General features: G+C 43.2%; 1 protein-coding gene across 4 annotated transcripts in view; it reads left to right on the top strand.

Moving 5' to 3' along the window:
- Positions 1–19,762, top strand: part of LOC141917765 (zinc finger SWIM domain-containing protein 6) — a 188,536-nt gene that overhangs the window by 70,688 nt on the left and 98,086 nt on the right. The gene's annotated exons all lie outside the window — the stretch shown is intronic.

The following is a 19,762-nucleotide window of genomic DNA, read 5'->3' as shown; positions in this document are numbered from 1 at the left end:
TCGCCACAGGACTTGCTCTTCAAGGCCCAGGATGGTGTTCCGGGCGGTGGCGTGGGACACTGGATAAGTTTCGAGCCACCCAGTGGTTGCTTCCACCATTGTGAGCACGTGGCGCTTGCCTCGGCGGGTCTGTGGCAGTGTGATGTAGTCGATCTGCCAGGCCTCTCCATATTTATATTTCATCCATCGATCTCCATTCCGCTGGGGCTTCACCCGTTTGGCTTGTTTGATTGCAGCACACGTCTCACATCCGTGGATGATCTCTGCGATGGTGTCAATGGTGAGGTCCACCCCTCGATCTCGAGCCCACCTGTATGTTGCATCTCTGCCTTGGTGGCCCGAGGTCTCATGGGCCCACCGGGCTATGAACAGTTCACCTTTACGCTGCCAGTCCAAGTCCACCTGAGCCACCTCGATCTTAGCAGCTTGGTCCGCCTGCTGGTTGTGTTGAAGTTCATCAGTGGCTCGACTCTTGGGTATATGGGCGTCCACATGGCGCACCTTCACAACGAGGTTCTCCACCCGGGCTGCAATATCCTGCCATACTTCAGCGGCCCAGATGGGTCTGCCCTTGCGTTGCCAGTTGTTCTGTTTCCATTGCTGCAACCACATCCACAGGGCACTTGCCACCACCCACGAGTCAGCGTAGAGACAGAGCCTCGGCCACTTTTCTCGCTCAGCAATCTCCAAAGCCAGTTGGGTGGCTTTCACCTCTGTGAACTGGCTCGATTCACCTTGTCCCTCAACAGCTTCAGTGGTTTCTCGTGTGGGATGCCACACTGCAGCCTTCCATCGTCGATGTTTTCCCACAATGCGACAAGACCCATCAGTGAACAGGGCATATCGTTTTTCTTCCTCTGGCAGCTCGTTATATGGTGGGGCCTCCTCAGCACGTTTCACCTCTTGTTCTGGTGACATCCCAGCATCTTTGCTCTCTGGCCAGTTCATGATCATTTCCACTAATCCTGGGGGGTCGCGGTTCCCTATTCGAGCCCGTTGTGTTATCAACGCAACCCATTTACTCCACGTGGCATCTGTTGCATGATGTGTGGAGGGAGCCTTTCCTTTGAACATCCATCCCAGCACCGGCAGTCGGGGTGCCAGGAGGAGCTGTCTCAGTGCCGACCACTTCTGAGGCAGCTCGAATTCCTTCGTACGCTGCCAGTATCTCCTTCTCAGTCAGGGTATAGTTAGCTTCAGAGCCTTTGTATCCCCGGCTCCAAAAGCCTAGAGGTCGGCCTCGGGATTCCCCATCTGCTCTCTGCCAAAGGCTCCAGGAAGGGCCATTCTCCCCGGCTGCGGTGTAGAGCACGTTCTTAATCTCCTGCCCTGTCCGGACTGGCCCGAGGGCCACTGCCTGGGTAATCTCCTGCTTAATTTGTTCAAAGGCTTGTTGCTGCTCAGGGCCCCATTTAAAATTGTTCTTCTTGCGGGTCACGTGGTAGAGAGGGCTCACAATCAGGCTGTAGTTTGGGATGTGCATCCTCCAGAACCCCACAGCGCCCAGGAAGGACTGAGTCTCCTTTTTAGTGGTTGGTGGGGCCATGGCTGTTATCTTGTTTATCACCTCCATTGGGATGTGGCGACGCCCATCTTGCCATTTTATTCCTAGGAACTGAATGTCCCTTCCAGGCCCCTTAACTTTCTGTCGCTTGATGGCAAAACCAGCCTTCAGGAGGATTTCAATTATCTTCTTTCCTTTCTCAAAGACTTCCTCAGCTGTGTCCCCCCATACAATGATATCTTCAATGAACTGCAGGTGTTCTGGAGCCCCACCTTTCTCCAGTGCAGTATGGACCAGTCTATGGCAAATGGTGGAGCTGTGTTTCCACCCCTGGGGCAATCGATTCCAGGTGTACTGGATACCCCTCCAAGGGAACGCAAACTGTGGCCTGCACTCTGGTGCTATTGGAATGGAGAAGAACGCATTAGCGATGTCAGTCGTGGCGTACCACTTGGCTGCCTTCGACTCCAGCTCATACTGGAGCTCTAGCATGTCCGGCACCGCAGCACTCATCGCTGGCGTAACTTCATTCAGGCCACGGTAGTCCACGGTCAGTCTCCATTCGCCGTTAGGTTTTCTCACTGGCCATATAGGGCTGTTGAAAGGTGAATGAGTCTTGCTGATCACCTCCTGGCTTTCTAGTCGATGGATCAGCTGATGGATGGGGACCAGGGAATCTCGGTTAGTGCGGTACTGCCGCCGGTGCACCGTCTTGGTAGCAATTGGCACTCGCTGCTCTTCAACCTTAAGCAACCCCACCACCGAGGGGTCCTCTGAGAGGCCAGGTAAGGTGGACAATTGCTCCACCTCCTCCAGGGCAGCTATACCAAAGGCCCACCGGTACCCTTTTGGGTCTTTAAAGTACCCTCTCCTGAGGTAATCTATACCTAGGATGCACGGGGCACCTGGGCCAGTCACAATGGGGTGCTTATGCCAGTCCTTCCCAGTTAAGCTTACTTCAGCTTCTAATAGGGTCAGCTGTTGGGACCCCCCTGTCACACCGGAGATGCAGATGGGTTCGACCCCACTGTGGCTTGATGGCATCAGGGTGCACTGTGCGCCAGTGTCTACCAAGGCCTTATATTCTTGTGGGTCTGATGTGCCAGGCCATCGGATCCACACCTTCCAGTAAATCCCATTATCCCTTTCCTCCACCTGGCTGGAGGCAGGGCCCCTCTAATCCTGCTCACCATCACTCACTTGATCTAAGAGTGACTCCTGCAAGAATGACTTCCTGGTCCCCTCAAGAGGGTCAAGCATACTGTTGGCCATTCTATTCTGTCTGGGGGATTTCTGACTAGACACTGGAGCTGCATCTCTCTTGGAAGACTCCCCTTTCATGGTGGTCTTCCCTTTCAGCTGCTGTACTCGTGCAGCTAGGGCGGAAGTGGGCTGTCCATGCCACCTTCTCATGTTCCCCCCATGGTCGCGGAGGAAGAACCACAGGGTGCCCCGTGGTGTGTGTCTTCCACTGCCCTTCTCTTGGGTGGGGAAGCGCCTGCTCCTAATAGCTGAGACATCGGCTCGTGCAGGTGGAATGTAGGACATGTCCTCTTCCACTTTCTGGAGCCTCTGAGACAGTTCCTCTACAGCTGAAACCAAAGCATGTTGGGAGGAAGGGAGATTTCCCTCATATTGCCGGAGCTGGCCAATCACTTCGTCCACTGTCTGAGTGTCTCGCCACCAGGACGCTACTGCTAATGCTTTGGAATGTGCCTCTGGTCCACTTTGCAGGAACTTCCGCCACATCAGCTGTGTGCAAGGGGCCTGATCTGGATCCATTGGTGACTGCTCATCATTCAGATCACCATAGACCATGTCAAACACAGCCAATTCCCTGAGGTTCTGAATGCCTTTCTCCATGTCGGTCCACTTGCCTAACCGACATAGAGCATCATCCTTGTAGGGGTACCTCTCCCTCACAGCGAGCAGGAGTCGCCTCCAAAGGCTGAGGGTTTGAGTCTGTTTCCCTATTGCCTTGTCAATACCAGCCTGCTTGGCTAAAGGTCCCAGCTGCTTGGCCTCTCTCCCCTCCAATTCCAAACCAGCAGCTCCACTATCCCAGCATCGGAGCAGCCAGGTGCAAATTTGCTCGCCTGGAAGGCGGCCGAAATCCTTCCGCATATCTCGCAACTCACTCAGGGATAGAGATCGGATGATTACCTCCGGCTCTTCCTCCTGCTCTCGTGATGGGCCTGGTTCATCACCACCCTGTACATTGCGAGGGGATTTTTTGGTATATTTGGTTTTCCGTATCGGGGCGACTGATATTGGTACTGCTTGTCCCTGTGGCTCAGCTGCTGTGCTGGTGGAGGCGACTGGTACTGGCACTGCCTGTCCCCCTGGCCCAGCTGCTGTACCAGTAAGTTCACTCTCAGACCCTGCAGCCCTTTCTCCCCCTTGAGGGCAGTGAACAGTGTTAAGGGCGATGCGGTAAGCATGGGCAAGCCCCCAGCACATCACAAGGATTTGTGTCTCCCGGGGTTTGTCAGATTGGCAGCACACCTTTTCCAAACCCTCCACCAGTTTATCAGGACTCTGCACTTGTTCGGGAGTGAAATCCCAGAACGTTGGGGGTGACCACTGACTCAGGCACTTGCCCATCTTCTCCCACACACCCTGCCATTTATAACTATCTGCCCCTGGGGCAGGTTTCCGGGTGGTGCTGTTGTTGGAGAAGTACCGCATGGCCCAAAACAAGATCTGGCAGACATTCAGAAAGCACAGAGCCACAAGCACACTGGCCTGGGTGCTCCAGGGATAGCTGAAACTCTCAAAAACCGAGAGGATCTCTTCCCCTGGCTCACCCACAGAGGGGGTGAGACCCCTAACAAAAGACCAGGCAGCAAACAGGTACCGGTTCACCCCCACAAGCAGCGAAACGAGCCCATTATAAGCAGACAGTAGCCAGTACAGCAAAATAAAACCCTTGACACATTTTCCACCGACAACAAACACCAGTACTAGGAGCACACAGTGGAGATGAGGATTAATCCAGCCCCACCACACAAGCAAGTTGGCCAGCATTGCAAACGTTCCTTATCAAACAAATACAAATAAAACCAGAAGAATTACACCTAACAGATTGCTCTAACACACCTTCTCCTTTTGTCCTTATCTCAGCCCTCTCCAGCCCCATGTTGGGCCCCAAAAGTTGTGGTGGTTTAGTCCCTGCCGGGGTCTGAGACCACGCGGCCGCTGCCCCTCCCCCACAAAGGGAGTGAAATACAAACCCCGGGGCTGAGATAAGGAGAGGTTTAATACAACAGTGCAACAGCAACCCAACAAACAATAACAATAACAGTAACAGTAATAACAATGGACAGAGCAAGGTATGTACCGATACAGCAGTGAGAGAACCGGCTGCGCCAACCCATGCACTCACCGATTCTTCCCGCGCTCTGGCCCCCGGACGTGACATCAGCATGGTATCTGAATAACCCCGCTAGAGCTCCCCCCCACTGCAGGGGAAACTTAACCCTATCCTGGCTAAACCAGGACAGGATGTAAATGGCACAGCTCATTGTGCTGAGTGTATCTTTTGTCTGCATCCCAAAAGCAAGACACCAGTTGGCATGGTTTGGATGTGTCTGCCTGTGCTAGTAGGAGGCCCAGAGTTAGGGAAAAACTAGATCCTGCTCAGTTAGAATTTGGTTAAAGAGATTTTGCATCCTCTTTGTTGTTAACTGCTTCTGATGGCTCAAGTATGCAAGATTATTTTCTGTGAAACATGATGTACCCTTGTTCATAGCCTTGAAACATATTACAGAGCTCTTTTGTACTAGATGACTAATTATATCACAGTTTGGTACTTATGTTACACAGATACTGTAATATAGTACATTGAGATACAGCATTGTATTGTATCTGGCTGGGATGGAGTTGCCTTCCCCACAGCAGCCGTCATAGTGCTGCGCTTTGTATTGGTAGCTAGAAAGGTGTTGAGAACACACCAGTGTTTGGCTGCTGCTGAGCAGTGCTCCCACAGCATCAAGGCTGCCTCTCCCAACCCCTCCCCCCAAAGGCCAGTAGGCTGAGGGTGGGCAAGTGCTTGGGAAGGGACAGAGCCAGGACAGCTGGCCCAAACTGACCAAAGGGATATTCCATACCATATGACATCTGCTCAGCAATCAAAGCTGAGAGAAAGGAGGAGGAGAAGGGGCATTTGTTATTACAGTGTTTGTCTTCCAGAGCAACTGCTACACGTACTGAGGCCCTACTTCCCAGGAAGTGGCTGGACATCGCCTGCTGATGGGAAGTAGAGAATAAATCTTTTCTTTTCCTTTACTTCCATGCACAGCCTTTGCTTTATTAAACTGCCTTTATCTTGATCCATGAGTTTTTTCCATCTTATTTTCTCCCCCCATCTTGCTGAGGAGGGGAGCAGCTTGGTGGGTACCTGGCAGCCAGCCAGGTCAACCCATTACATGTGTCACCTGCATTTCTCCAGTGCTTTGAGTTTTGTACTATCTTTAGAAGTGGACTAGAAGAGTACAGGCTTGGTTTTGGCTGACTTCATGAAATTTTGGAAACTTTTTCTCCTGAGGCTCTTTCAAAGTATACCCTTTGAAGTGAGAGTTGCTGTACAGATCCATATAATCAACATGTTATTGTAAGGCTAACTGAAATTAAAGATAATAAGGATTCACAGATTTTGACATATTTGCTCCTACCTGGCTGGAATTACATGTTTGTTCTAATAAGAGTTTATTACAACTTTATTAGCTGCAAAATTGATAATGTAGAAGTACAGTATGTGGCTTTTCATGGTGATAACTTGTCCTGGTTTAAGCCCAGAGGGCAACTGAGTACCACGCAGCTGCTTGCTCACTCCTTCCCCTTCAGGGATGGGGAAGGAGAAAATACAACAAAAGGCTCAGAGATCGAGACAAGGACAGGGAAGGATGACTCACCCATTATGGTCACGGGCAAAAGAAAGACTCAATTGGGGAAGAAAGAACATCAGTTTAATTTGAGCACCACCACCACCACCACTAATTTACCAATCAAAAGAGAGTAGGACAGTGAGAAAAACAATCACATCTTAAAAACACCTTCCCCCCACCCCTCCCTTCTTCCAGGCTCAGCTTTGCTCCTGATTTCTCTACCTCCTCCCCCTGAGCAGCGCAGGGGGCAGGGGATGGGGGTTGTGGTCAGTTCATCACCTGTTGTTTCTGCCACTTCTTCCTCCTCAGGGGGAGGACTCCTCACACTCCTTCCCCTGCTCCAGCATGGGGTCCCTCTCATGGGAGACAGTGCCCCATGAACTTCTCTGCTCTGGCTCACCTCCTTCCCCTCCTTTCTTCCACTGACCCTAGTATTTGCATAAGTAGTTCCCTCACTCCTCTTTTCAGGTTCCCCTTCTTAAATATGTTATCACAGAGGTGCAGCCACCATCGCTAATTGGCTGGGCCTTGGCCAGAGGTGGGTCTGACTTGAAGCCAGGGGAGCTTCGAGAAGCTTCTCACAGGAGCCACTCCTGTAGCCCTGCCCCTGCTACCAAAACCCTTCCACACACAAACCCAACACATAACTGCACACACCAGAAGAATAATTCCTCTTTGTTCGGAAGTAACTTCTGTGGGTAACTGTACTAATACTTCTCCATGCATTGATGTTTCAACAAATAACCCAAGAGTTACAGGAAAGTGACCAAGTAGCATTTTTATAAGTAAGTTTATTTTTCTTTGCTCGCTGCTCTCTTCTTTGTTTTAGCATAAAGCGAGAAGATAATTTTCACATCAACAGGTAGAAACATGAAGACAACTTTGACTTTGCTTGCCTGTGTAAGAATATGTTGTCTGAATGTTTTTTTTCTGCCTTCAAAATAGCAGCTGGTTTTGTATTACTGAGTTACAATTGTATTTACTATGAACTAGTGCCTAGTAACATCTAGGCAGTGCTTTTACTGCTACAGATTACTCAGTATATACTCTGTGACAATCTAGTTGATTATTAGGTGAGCAGTGTCCATTTAAGATACTGTGGATCACCTGAGTTTGTGAGCCTTGCCCTGGCTGGCTGGGAATAGTTATATTTGGTATGATATTTGAGCTCTTGTGGATGCTGAGTCTGAAACATTTTTGACTGTGAAAGAGCATAGAGGTGGTTCTTTTTGGCTGAAAGGTTTGGGCAGTTCTTAAGTTCTTACAGTGAATGTGGCTTGTTTACCAGAAATACAAATTTCCCATTTGAATAGAGCATTACAAAACAATCCCTGGTGAATTCTGGGTGGTTCTTTTTGGCAGGTGAGGACACTTCCCAGGGAGGTGTGTGTGCTACTTTGGGCTCTTCCTACTGCCCCACCTCTTTGAAACAACTTAGTTGGCATTGTGCAGACTGATGGAGCTGAGCTGGTGGTGCTATTGTTTGGGAGTTACTGCTTAAAATTATAGTCCTTTTAATCAGTAAGATCTGCATGTGGCAGCAAATATTATCTGCAGTTTGTCTTCTTGCCTCTTTCTACTGGGAGGAGGAAATGAATGCAATACAGCTAAAGAGATTTTGGAGAGCTGGAGAAAGCAAATGACCAGGTATGAACTTTTGCTCAAACTGTACCTGTTTGGAATAATTTGACTTCAACTTGATTATTTTTGAAGAGTGTTTGTGGATTTGAGAATGTTCTGTAAGCTTGTAAGATTTTCATTGAAATGCAATTTTTAGTTTAGATAATGCTTGTTGTGAAGTGCTGATGAAAACCACAACTGCTTTCAGAGGTGGGGAGTGGAGGGCCTAATGTTTTAAGAACTTGATCCCAAAATGCTTATGGTTATCTAGTTTAAAAGCACATAGGCTTTATTTCTTTTAAAAACCCAAACACTTATAAATAATTGTATTTGTGTTATGAGTACAGATGTAGTTTATTAAAACCAGGATTAACAAGATGAACAGTATTGTGTTAATGGTTGCAAGTCAGTGCAAAGCACGCTTGGAAGCTGTTGCTGTTAGTGGGGATTTCACATTGTGAGTGTTGAAGCTTGTCTATGTGGAGGGGAGGGAAAAAGTTGCATATGATATGTCAAAAAGTATTTCTTCAGTAATTAAACTATAGTTTTTTAGACACCATTTCAGCTACCTGCTTAATTTGTGCAGTTTAATTAAGATATAGTCAGCTTGTGCTGACGTAGACATAAAATTTTTTTTTCTTCCTTTTAAGAAAAAGTTATTAGCAATTTAGAGATCAGAAGCAAATAGCTATTTTAAAATTCATGTCCTCAAATGTTAATTTGATGCTTTGAGACATAAACAACCTTTCTAACCAGCCCAAACTTGTCAGACGATAGAAACAAGCTGCTTTATTCTAATACAACAGGCTGATTTTCAGGGAGAACTTCAAAATAATTCTGTTTCCTTCTTCCCAACAACATTAAAGTAATCTTTGACCTGTGCTACATTTGAATTTAGATGCATATGCATTATTGGAGGGATAGTGATGGAATCTAGACAGCCAGTTCCTGAAGCCCAGGACAAGTGAATAATGCTTTCATCCATAGCTACCCCAACTGGTATTGCTTAGCACTGTAAAAGCAGTTAGGTGTGGGTCAGAAGCAGAGGGGAGAATTAAAAGGGGATTTCATGTTGTTACAAAGCTGAAGAGTGGAGGGGAGGAGAGAAACAAAACCACCACCACTTTTTGAAACTTTTCATTTAATTGTTTAGATTGCAGTATACACCTTGGAGGTTATATTTAAAAACTAAATATAAATATTTTTTTTTTTTGTAGCTCCTAGGGAGCTTCCATTGAGACTGGAACTGTGTATAAGTATATGCTGTACAAACAGGAAAAACAGTGTATCAGTGCTTAAATCTCTGTCATTATAAGATTTACCAGATAGGACACACATAAAAGGTTGGGGTGGAAGATATAAGGCAATACCAAAAATGAATATGTCCCTGCCAGCTGTGCTTGAAGGATCTCAATTTAATCTCTTGGAGGGACATGTTTCTGAAGGAAGCACCACAGTAGTAAACTACTTCTCTAGGAGATAAGTAGAGTTAAGGAGTAATAATCTGCTGTTGCAGTTCTTGTATCTTGTTTATTTATCCTATCTATATTTTTTTGTTTTGCTCAGTGCTTACTCGTTGATCCACATCCAAAAAAGAAATATCCAATTCCTGAATTTGTTCAAACTTGAGAAATTTGAAAGTCCTTTAATAGTTTGCTATTTTTTTCCACTACTTACCTGTTCAGAGATTTACCTGGCATGTTCTGCTGTATTGGTTTTCTTTATCTAAAGCACAATCCTTCCATAAGTTTCCCTTCTAAATGGGAGGAGACAGCACTGGTCATTCTCAAATATCTAGCAGCTGAGCAGTATCATAAAATATCAGGATCATGTTATTACTGTTGATTAATATTTGGTTACTTGAATCTTTTATATTAAGGCTTATTTTGTTTTAGGGATAAAATATGCCATGCATTATGAAAAATATTTGAGGAAAGCTAATGTGGCTCCTTAGTTCTTCTTTTTAGATGACCTTCTCAAAGCTGTTTTGTATAAAATGGGAAGAAGAGAAAATACTTATCATGTTAGTTTATCTTTTTGGCCTAGTAGATGGTTCATACAGAACCTCTAATGGCAATTTTTCTGACGCTTCAGGATCCATTCCTGAAGGTATTTTACTTTAATAGACTCGCTGACTTCTATGTGTATTGAGTGATTTTCTCATATAATTGTGTTGTGGTGGGGTTTTTTTGATTGGTTATGAATCAAAAGTATATATGTTTTTTAAAACCTTTTTGTTTTGATCACTAGCAAGGGGAAACTGCTCTTATGGCCTGAAGCCTTAAATAAAGCACTCAAGTCAGCTCAGGCTAAAACTTGGCCAGATGCTGTACCTGTGTCAGTCATGGTGGGCTAGAATGTATCACTTCTCACAGGGACTGGGGTTATCTGACTCCAGAGAGAGGAGAAACAGAAGTAAACACCTAATTATTGCTTCCGAAAGTACTGAATTCTTCCTCAAACATCAGTGCATGTGAACAAACTGTAGGGGACAAAATTCTGCTCTCTGGATGAGAACAGAGACCCTTTTCTACTATATAGTGTCTGCAAAATCAGCCTGCAAAGCTGTTCTTGACTGTGAAGTGCTTCATCAGTCTGCAGTCTTCATTCAGATCTAGAAATGAGCTGTGACTGCCACAAGGAATGCATATGCATGGAAAACTTGGGCCAACAGCGTATAGCTCAACATATTCACATAAGTACAAATGATGCTTGTTAGTTATCCTATAGCTTATTTAAGTTTGCAATTGATTCTGGTAGTTGATCCAAATTGTTGTCAGACTGTATTTTCTTGCACGCAAACACGTGTGCTTTTGCTTTACATTGGTACAGCTATTTCAAATCTAGTTGGGCATATTTTAAGCAACTGCTAGATTCTTTTATATTTGGTTATTTGAGTATTGAAATGAATAGGTATCTGGATGGAGCTTTAGACAAGGTTTTAAGGTCAGCAGAACTTTAAAATAACTCTGCTGTAATTACATTGTCACTGGCTTTTATCCAGCCAAGGATATCTGCTCTCCAAGGCTACAACTTTTTTTAAAGATCAGAATTCCTCTGTGCTGTACATGTATAAGATATCCATGCAGTAAGCTGCTGAAAATGCTTCTACCTGTTTGGCCTTGAGTGTGTTTTGTGCTGCCATGACAACTCAATCACAGAGCCTTGGGTTTGTGGTTTACAGGCCTGATTAATACAATGTACTGTAATTAGGAATAGGAAAAATCCCCACAGGCTCTTTTCCAATTTAAATATTCCCACTGCTCCCAAGACTTTCCATAGCTTTCATTATGCATTGTTTCAGATTAGTCATAATTGAAATATTTATTTTGTTTAGTGTGGCCTAGACACTGGGAAGAGTCCCTGGAATTTATCAGAGCTTTCAGCTTGGTTTTGGTGTCTCTGAGAGGGTTGTATGACTTGCTATGTACCCTAAGAACTGAGGTACTAGCATAACAGCAATTCAGTGTCCTACTTCTATAGTGCCAGTGCTCATCCAGAAAGGAATTACAGATAATACAAGGCTACTTATTTAGCTCTTGACAAATTCTTCCATCACTGTTATTTCTTTCCTGTGCCAGCGTAGATGGGAAATGAGTTGAAGAACATTAAAGCACTGAAATGGGAAAGAAAGCAAAACACAAAGCTATATATATTTAATTTTTCTAGGTGTAACGGTAACTGATTTGATAAAGTAGTTTTAGTTTTCTGTTATGTTAAAGTGAATTGTAACTTAACCAAATGATATTACTTAAACTCTTTGACTACAGCTGCTGTAGAAATGTGTGCATGGCTACTGTTTTGGTAAACAAAGCCTAGTAGCCAGATGGCAGTAATATTTTAAAGGTTGATATGATTTAGGAAACATTCAACTGGAATATACTGTGCTTTGCCTAGGTACCTTAGATTTAGTACACAGTAGAAGACTTGAAATTTAAGTGTTATCATTGCTGCCTGCCTCTTCCCCTCCCCCCCCTTTTTGATGTGTGAGAAGTCTGCACTGTGAAACAGTTGAAGCAAAAAAGCAGGCCAACACCACACCCCTGTTGAAACTGCCTGTTTCTCATGCACTGCCCTTCCTTGGAGCAGACATTACTCACAGGTTGTGCTGCTCACTTCTCTGTGAGCAGCAGCATGGGCTCTTTTTCTCTCTTGGTTTGGAGTTCACCTTCTGCTGGTGTTAGACAACCATCTCATCGGACTCCCCAGTCTACCCTGCAAGCTTTTTATATACAAGCTTCTGCTTTTCAGACTGCTGCGAATAGGAAGCAGTTTTTGGCAACTACAGCCTGCTGACTCTCTGGGGCTGAGAGGCCGAATGTTGCACAGGCATTCTTCCAGGATAGCAGTCAGCCTTGCTGTGGTTTAGCCTACTCTGCCATTGTGCCTTCACTGCCTTTTCTCAACGTGGCCCTGTGCAATCCATAATAAAGGGAGAAATAGATATCCTCCTCACCAGTGACGATTGTTTTTTGTGGATGATAAGTATAAATAATACTCCATGTTGCTACAAAAACTGGTGTTTTGGAAGCTTTTTTTCCACCTTCTGAAGTAGCAGTGGTATGGGTTAGTGTTGGGGTGAGTGGCTTCCTTACAGCCTTTGGGGTCCTGAGGAAAACAAAGCAAAACAAACTTCATTAGGTGGTTGGAGGCACAGGTACTTGGTGAGGTTACAGTCACTTTCTCTCTTCATTGATCTTAAAGAACAATAAGAGAAGGGAGGCTTCCTCTGCTTTCAAGAAAGGGATTTTCTTACTGGAGATCTCCAGGCCATGAGCTCTGAATCCATACAAATTTTGTTCTCTTGTTATTAAGGCTTTTTTCTTGCTTAACAGGTAATTAAGAAAAAAAAGTTGTCATTTGTTTCAGTAAGTTTTACTTCTGATTTCAGTATTGACTCTGAAAGAAAAAGTAACAAGTAGCATTTGTTTTGAGCTGGTCAGATTATAGAAAATCTTTAAAGTAATTACTCCTTCTCTTACCATTTCATTACAGTAATAAATCCTACCAGTGTCCTCAAAACTTTGTATGTTTGACTATAAAAATTAGTTCATATAAAAATACCCTGTCCAGATGTGGTTAACAATAAGGCTGCAGGGACAGCTAGATTAAAAACAAAATCCCTGAAATGGAAATAATGCTTGTGGCTTTTCCAATGTTTGTTTATTTGGAAGGCAGACTGAAGAGAAAATATAAAGGTTACATCTCTTAATATTCTGGAAAATCTATTTTTTTTCTGTTTAGCTTTTTCCAGAAATGAAGTATTATCTTGCTTTAAAAGGTGGTCTCTTCAGCTGTCTTTTTTTCATGGTCTAGAAGGTTTGGAATTTGCATTGCCCTTTCATGCAAAAAGCAAACATCACCTTTCAAAACAAAATGTGTGGACTGTGACATCCTTACTCTTAAAAAGAAATGAAGTCCTTCTTTTCTGGACCAGTTTTATCTCTGGCAGGAATATTTTAAAAGCATATTAAATTTGCAAAACCAGAATATAACAGTTCTCTTTTCTACTTCATGAATTTTATGTGGATGAATAAAAAAAATAACCTTTTTTTAGAAGAGTCTTGGTTCTGCTTCATGATGTTGATATTTGGGTTGTTTCTCTTCATATGGACTACTTGTCTTTGTTAAATATGCCTATGGTGGAAGAAATAGATTTTTTTTGATTGATTTTTTGTTTGGTGTGGTTTTTTGTTCTGTTGGGTTTTTTTGTTCTGAATCTGGCATGATTCATTTCAGAAAAGGCTCCACTCACCCTCATATGCATCATAGATTTCAATAGTTGTGACTGTCCTTCCTCACCGATAGCATCAGTATTGCCTCATCTTGAGAGGTACTGATGTGTTGTTTGAATGGTTTACTGCTTTAAAAAAAGAAACTGTATATTCTTGTAACAGCACCAAAAAAAATTAAAATATCCTTCTTGTTGCTTTATAGAATGTCTTAAGCAGATCCAAAATGGAAAAGACTGACAATTTTCCTGTTCTGATTGCATGCAAACTGTGTATATGCATGTGCACATGTGTGTAATGGCAGGGTTGTTGGTCTTTCCTTCTGCAGTACCTCCCTGGTACAGTCTTCTCAGCATCTGCAGCCCATACTCTGATCAGCGATACACAGCAGGCAGCAACCTACTTCAGCCTACTGATTTCTCAAGTTGTCAGGCAATGTGGTGATGCTCTGCTTTACAAAATTCTCAGGGCAGTGTTTGGGTTGCACATCAGAGCAGCCTGCATATATGTTGAATGAGCAGAAAGGCCCCGTCCATTGGAGTCTCTTCATCCTCAGGAATGAGACTTGTCTACTGTGTAAATAAAAAAAGGAGTAGGAAAGCCTTGGGCATCCTTTCATATCAAAACAGTGGGCTATTTGACTATCTGTACTCATAGCAGGTAAGACTACATTGAGGCTCTGTCTGGACAGCAAGGGGTATCTCTCTTGTTTTTTCTTGTTTAGATCTATTTGCAGTTCGGAATGAGGAAAATGTATCAGCTGGAATTTTGTTCTTAACATCCTAAAGCAGCCTGTGGGGATACTTCTGTGTTGTCATAGACCCTAAATCTTCCTAACATCAAAATGATCTGAAAACTAATTCTAGAGCAAATGTCTGCCTACATAATCCTGAGCATCTGGTTGAGATAAAGCTTGGTTTAGCTAAGTATATTGGAGTTTCCTTTGCTTTGCAGTGCACTTGCCCTCCAACAGAGAGCAGATTATCACTTGCTCCAAAGCAGGTTTAAAGTAGTATTTCCCAGAGCGTATCACTTTAGTGTAATGCAAAGTAGATTTGTTACCTTTTACTTGGGCTGCTTTGGAAGTATATAATTAAAGTCAAAAAATCTCAGCTGGGAACCATATGTGCTAGTACTCACTGCCTTCTAGACCAGTCATTTTGTCACTTGGAATAACCATATTTATAATCTGTTTTCCTTGAGTTAAGTGTAGGGAGGATTGGTGACGCTGTCTTAAGACTATGTTTGATGTAGGAACACACTGAAGTATTTCCTGAAGGACATTAAATGTCTTACATGCGTTTGGTCCAACACTTTAAAAAAAAAATATATATTTTTTCTCTAGTTTAAAACTTTGATTTCTTTCCTCTGAAGTTATTTGTTATTGTAAACAAAATTATTAATAACTGTATGTAGTAGAACTTTCAGTTTAATCTGGCACTCGCCCATCTCATGGGCTTGCAAGTCTTCAGAGAGGTGAGAACTAAGAGATTTTTTGCTGAGAAATAGGGTTTTCTTGCTGAGTAAGCAGGGGTCAAAAAGTTTTGGGTCTTTCAGGTGCATTACTGATATTATTCTGTTTTCAAAGTATTTTGAAAATAATTGGTCTAATGTTCAAATAAGTGTGTAGGAAAGTGATCCTGATGTTGGATTATTAAAAGGAATGTTAAAAGGTCAGAGGTCAGCTTTGTTAGGAACACTGTAGAACCAAATGATTAGTAGTTAGGATAATGGTAGAAACAAATGATTACCCTTGAAACAATTCGCTATTGTATATGCCTGACAAAAAGCAGAAGCCTAGGTAGGGTTAATGGGAAGTAGAGACAACAAGTTGCGATGACCTGCCAAATTATGAGGAAACTAGGTAAAAGGTAATTCTGTCAGGGGGAGATTGTGACCTCCGACCCATTGACCACTGACTCTAATTACACCCCAGACTCAAAAGAAGGCAGAAAGGGCAAACTGGGCATGTGTGCTAATTTACATGCTAAGCGTAGAGATGATGACCAATCACTTAGTAGATATGTATCAGTGTATTGAATATGTATAGATTGTGTGTATAAATAGTCGTAGTTTTGGGGACCACAGTGTGCTGTCTTGGGACAGGCACCCGTGCACGCGCATTCACGTACTAACGAAAAATGCCTCCATCCTGTGTGTGAATTGGGTGTCTGCACACCGAGTGATGAACCCCCGTTTTCGGGACAGCAGTTTTTGGCACCCCAGATGGGACAGCTATAAGGCCTTTCCCACATTGTCTTGCCACATCTGACAGTGGAGAATTGGACTGGACAGGACTCCAGCGCACACCAACCTGTTGATTGGGGACTACTCTGATGTCAGGCGGTAAATGACTCAACAGTGCAATGCTATTGGAAAAAGAGGTATTTTCTAGACAGAAATTTAAGGAAAAGGGTAGGGGAAGATTTGGTGGGAAGTAGCAGGCATCTGGAGGACTTTTGGGTCCTGTTGGGTGGTTGTGTGAATATCGCGGGGGGAATACGCTATAACCTTTTTTGGAAAATCTGCATAAGTCGTACTGAAAAAAATACGTGGCAGTAATGGTGGCGATGTCCTTCATTTACCTGGTTTATTCAGTACCAAAATGAACAATTCTACTTCTCAACAAGTTCCCCCTTGGGATGTATCCTGAAAAATTGGAATAAGTTTGTTGGGGACCCTATGACAAAGGAAAAATTAAAGCAGTATTGTAATCAATGGTGGCCACCATATCAATTGGAAGATGGGGAGAAATTGGCCCAAAAATGGGTCTATTGGGTATAATACTACATTGCAATTAATGTTGTTTTGCTGGAGAACTGATAAATGGGCTGAGGTTCTGTATGTGGATTTATTTTTTTCTTTGAGAAATGATTGGGATATTAGGAAAAAATGTGGTTTGGTTGATTGAAAGTACCAGAACAGTATTTATCTGATTAAAAAACCTGAAAAGGATAAATCTTGTTGTGTGGGAGTGCAAGATGAAAAAACATCTCACTTGTTGAATGGGATACAAACAGTGGGTTTATATTGAGAAAATCTGGAGGGAATGTATAGCACCATTAAGACTGTGATGATGACTCAACCCAAATTGGAGCGATGTGCAAGCCCTTTTACAATATTTGTTTCCAACAGAGGAGAGGAGAATGGTTGTGGAAAAGGCTAAGGAAGCAATAATCCAAAAACATGGAGGGGTGCCAGATATGAATATTTACATACCCAGAGAGGATACTGGGTGGAATCTAAATACGGGGAGGCTTGCAGGAAATCAAAGTATCAAAAGTATATTTTATATGAGGTTAGGCAGAAAGTGGATGAATCTCCATCTGCCTTTTATGAAAGATTGTATGAAACTGCTAAAAAATAAACTGCCTTGAATCCTGAAGATATAAGCAATCAGGAATTGTTCAATATGTTGTCTATTGGACAGTCAACAACAGATATTAGGAGAAAATTACAGAAAGTAGATGGGGTGGCAGGATTGACTATTTCTACACTCATCAAAATTGCATATAAGGTTTTTAATAACAGTGATGAGATGGAAGAAAGAAAAACGGAGGAAATCGAGGGTACAAGCTTCTCTGTTGGCAGCCTTAGTTGAGGGACGAGGAAAAGAGAGGGGAAACCTTAGGGCAGAATATATAAATAGGAGAAGTGGCCAGGAAAATCTGGGGAATTCTTGGGGCCATGTTTGGCTTGGGAAAAATCAATGTGCTTATTGCAAGGAAGAGGGACATTGGAAAAGGGAATGCCCTCAGAAGCCAAAACAGGGAAAGAGAGGGAAAGAAGCTAGAGTTTTTGCAGAAATGGAATTAGACTGAAGGGGACCGGAAGAATCGTCTATTAAAACTTTCCCAGCTGATCCTCTGGTTCCAGTGAAGCTGGGGAATGAAATTATAGGGTTTTTTTAATTGATAGTGGAGCTACTTATTCAGTGCTTACAAATTATAAAGGTCCTTTAAGTAAAATTAAACCCAGTGTAATTGGTACCACCAGGAAAAGAACATTAAAGCCATTTTTACAGCCAATGGAATACGCTATTGGCAGAAATACAGTAACTCACTTTTTCCTTTATATGCCAGAATGCCCCCTTCCCTTATTAGGATGACATCTACTGTGTAAACCAAATGCTCAAATAACCTTTTCTGAAAACTCTGTGAGGTTGCATATTCCTGCAGAAAATGCTTGGAAAGCCCGGATGTGTTTACTAATCCAGAAAGAGAAAGGGCATATAGACATTCCAGAAGAAGTATCTGATGCAGTAATACCACTGGTCTGGGCATCAGGAAGACCAGGACATGCAAAGGTTTCCCCAATTAAAACTGAATTGAAGACTGGGATGCAACCGGTAAGAATAAAACAATATTCTATCAAATTGGAAGTGAGGAAAGGACTGGAGCCACTTGTTAACTTTCTTTTTGGAATATGGAATCTTGAGGGAATTGAGTCAGAATTTAACACTCCCATTTTACTGGTCTAAAAACCTCATTCTCAAGACTTTAGTCAAGGTTAGTCCAAGACCTACAAGAACTAAATGCTTAAACTGTCAACGTCCACCCCGTCGTGCCTAATCAGTATAGGTTACTTGCCTCTATTCCTGAAAATAATGTCTATTTTACTGTTTTAGAGTTAAAAGATGCTTTTTTTTGTATTCCTGTGGACGAGCAGAGTCAACTCATTTTTGCCTTTGAATGGGAAAGCCCAACCGCTGGATGGAAGACTCAATTGTGTTGGACTGAATTACTGCAAGGATTTAAGAATAGCCTGACGTTATTTGGTAACGTATTGGCAAAAAATTGGAATGGTGGCAAGGTGATAATGAGCATATAACACTGTTACAATATTTTGATGACCTATTAATAGGTTCAAGCAATTGCAGTGACTGTCTTGAGGCCACCATTAGTCTGTTGCACTTTTTGGGACTTGCAGGGTATCATGTCTCCAAGAAAAAATGCCCAGATAGATAGCCAAGGATTGAATCTGATATCTGAGATTTGAGATTATGAAAGGACAAAGAGAGCTAAGTGCAGAACAAAAAGAGGCGATCTGCAGGATTACTGTCCCTACATCGAAAAAGCAGTTGAGAGGATTTTTGGGTATGGCTGGATGGTGACAGTTGTGGCTTCCTAATTTTGGATTGATTGTTAAACCACTGTATGCTGCCACCAAAGGTCCAGAAGGACTTTTGGAGTGGACTGCAGAATGCCAGAAGGGGTTTGATGAAATCAAGAAAAGACTCATGGAAGCTCCCACATTAGGGCTTCCAAATTTAGAAAACCCCTTTCAATTATATGTGCATGAGAGACAGCAAGTAGCTCTAAGAGTTTTAACTCAAATACTGGGGAAGCTGGAAGAGACTGGTGGGGTATTTCTCTGAAGAGTTGGATGAAGTCAGTAAAGGATGGCCTGCTTGTTTGAGAGCCATTGCTGCAGCAGTGATTTTGATTGAAGAAGCCAGGAAACTGACTTTGGGACAAGCTATAACTGTATTTGTACCCCATGCAGTGATAACCCTCCTAGAGAACAAGGGACACCATTGGAATTCTCCCAGCAGTCTGGCTAAATATCAGGCTGTCTTGTTGGAACAAGGTGATGTCACCCTTTCAATGTCTATCACCTTAAATCTGGCGACTCTGCTACCAATCTATCTCAGAACATAATGAATTGCAGCAAGATTGCCTAGCAACCATTGAACAGGTCTACTGTAGTCAGCCTGATCTACAGGATACTCCTCTTTTGGATTTTGATTCAGAACTATACACTGATGGAAGTAGCTTCATGTCTGAAGGAAAGCGGCACGCTGGATATGTGATAGTGACCAGAGACTGTGGTTTGGAAGCAAAACCTTTGCCTCAAAGTATTGCAGACATAGTGTTGAAGAAATGTCCAACGTGTTGTGCCAATAACCCAAAAATAGAAAAGAAATCTATAGGAGGAAATATACAGCAAGGAATAATGCCGGGGGAGTATTGGCAATTAGATTTTTCTGAGTTACCAAAATGTAGCCAGTATAAGTATTT

Source organism: Strix aluco, chromosome W (genome assembly GCF_031877795.1).
Source record: "Strix aluco isolate bStrAlu1 chromosome W, bStrAlu1.hap1, whole genome shotgun sequence".
Taxonomy (NCBI): Eukaryota; Metazoa; Chordata; class Aves; order Strigiformes; family Strigidae; genus Strix; species Strix aluco.
This window is presented reverse-complemented; position numbering and strand designations above follow the sequence as displayed.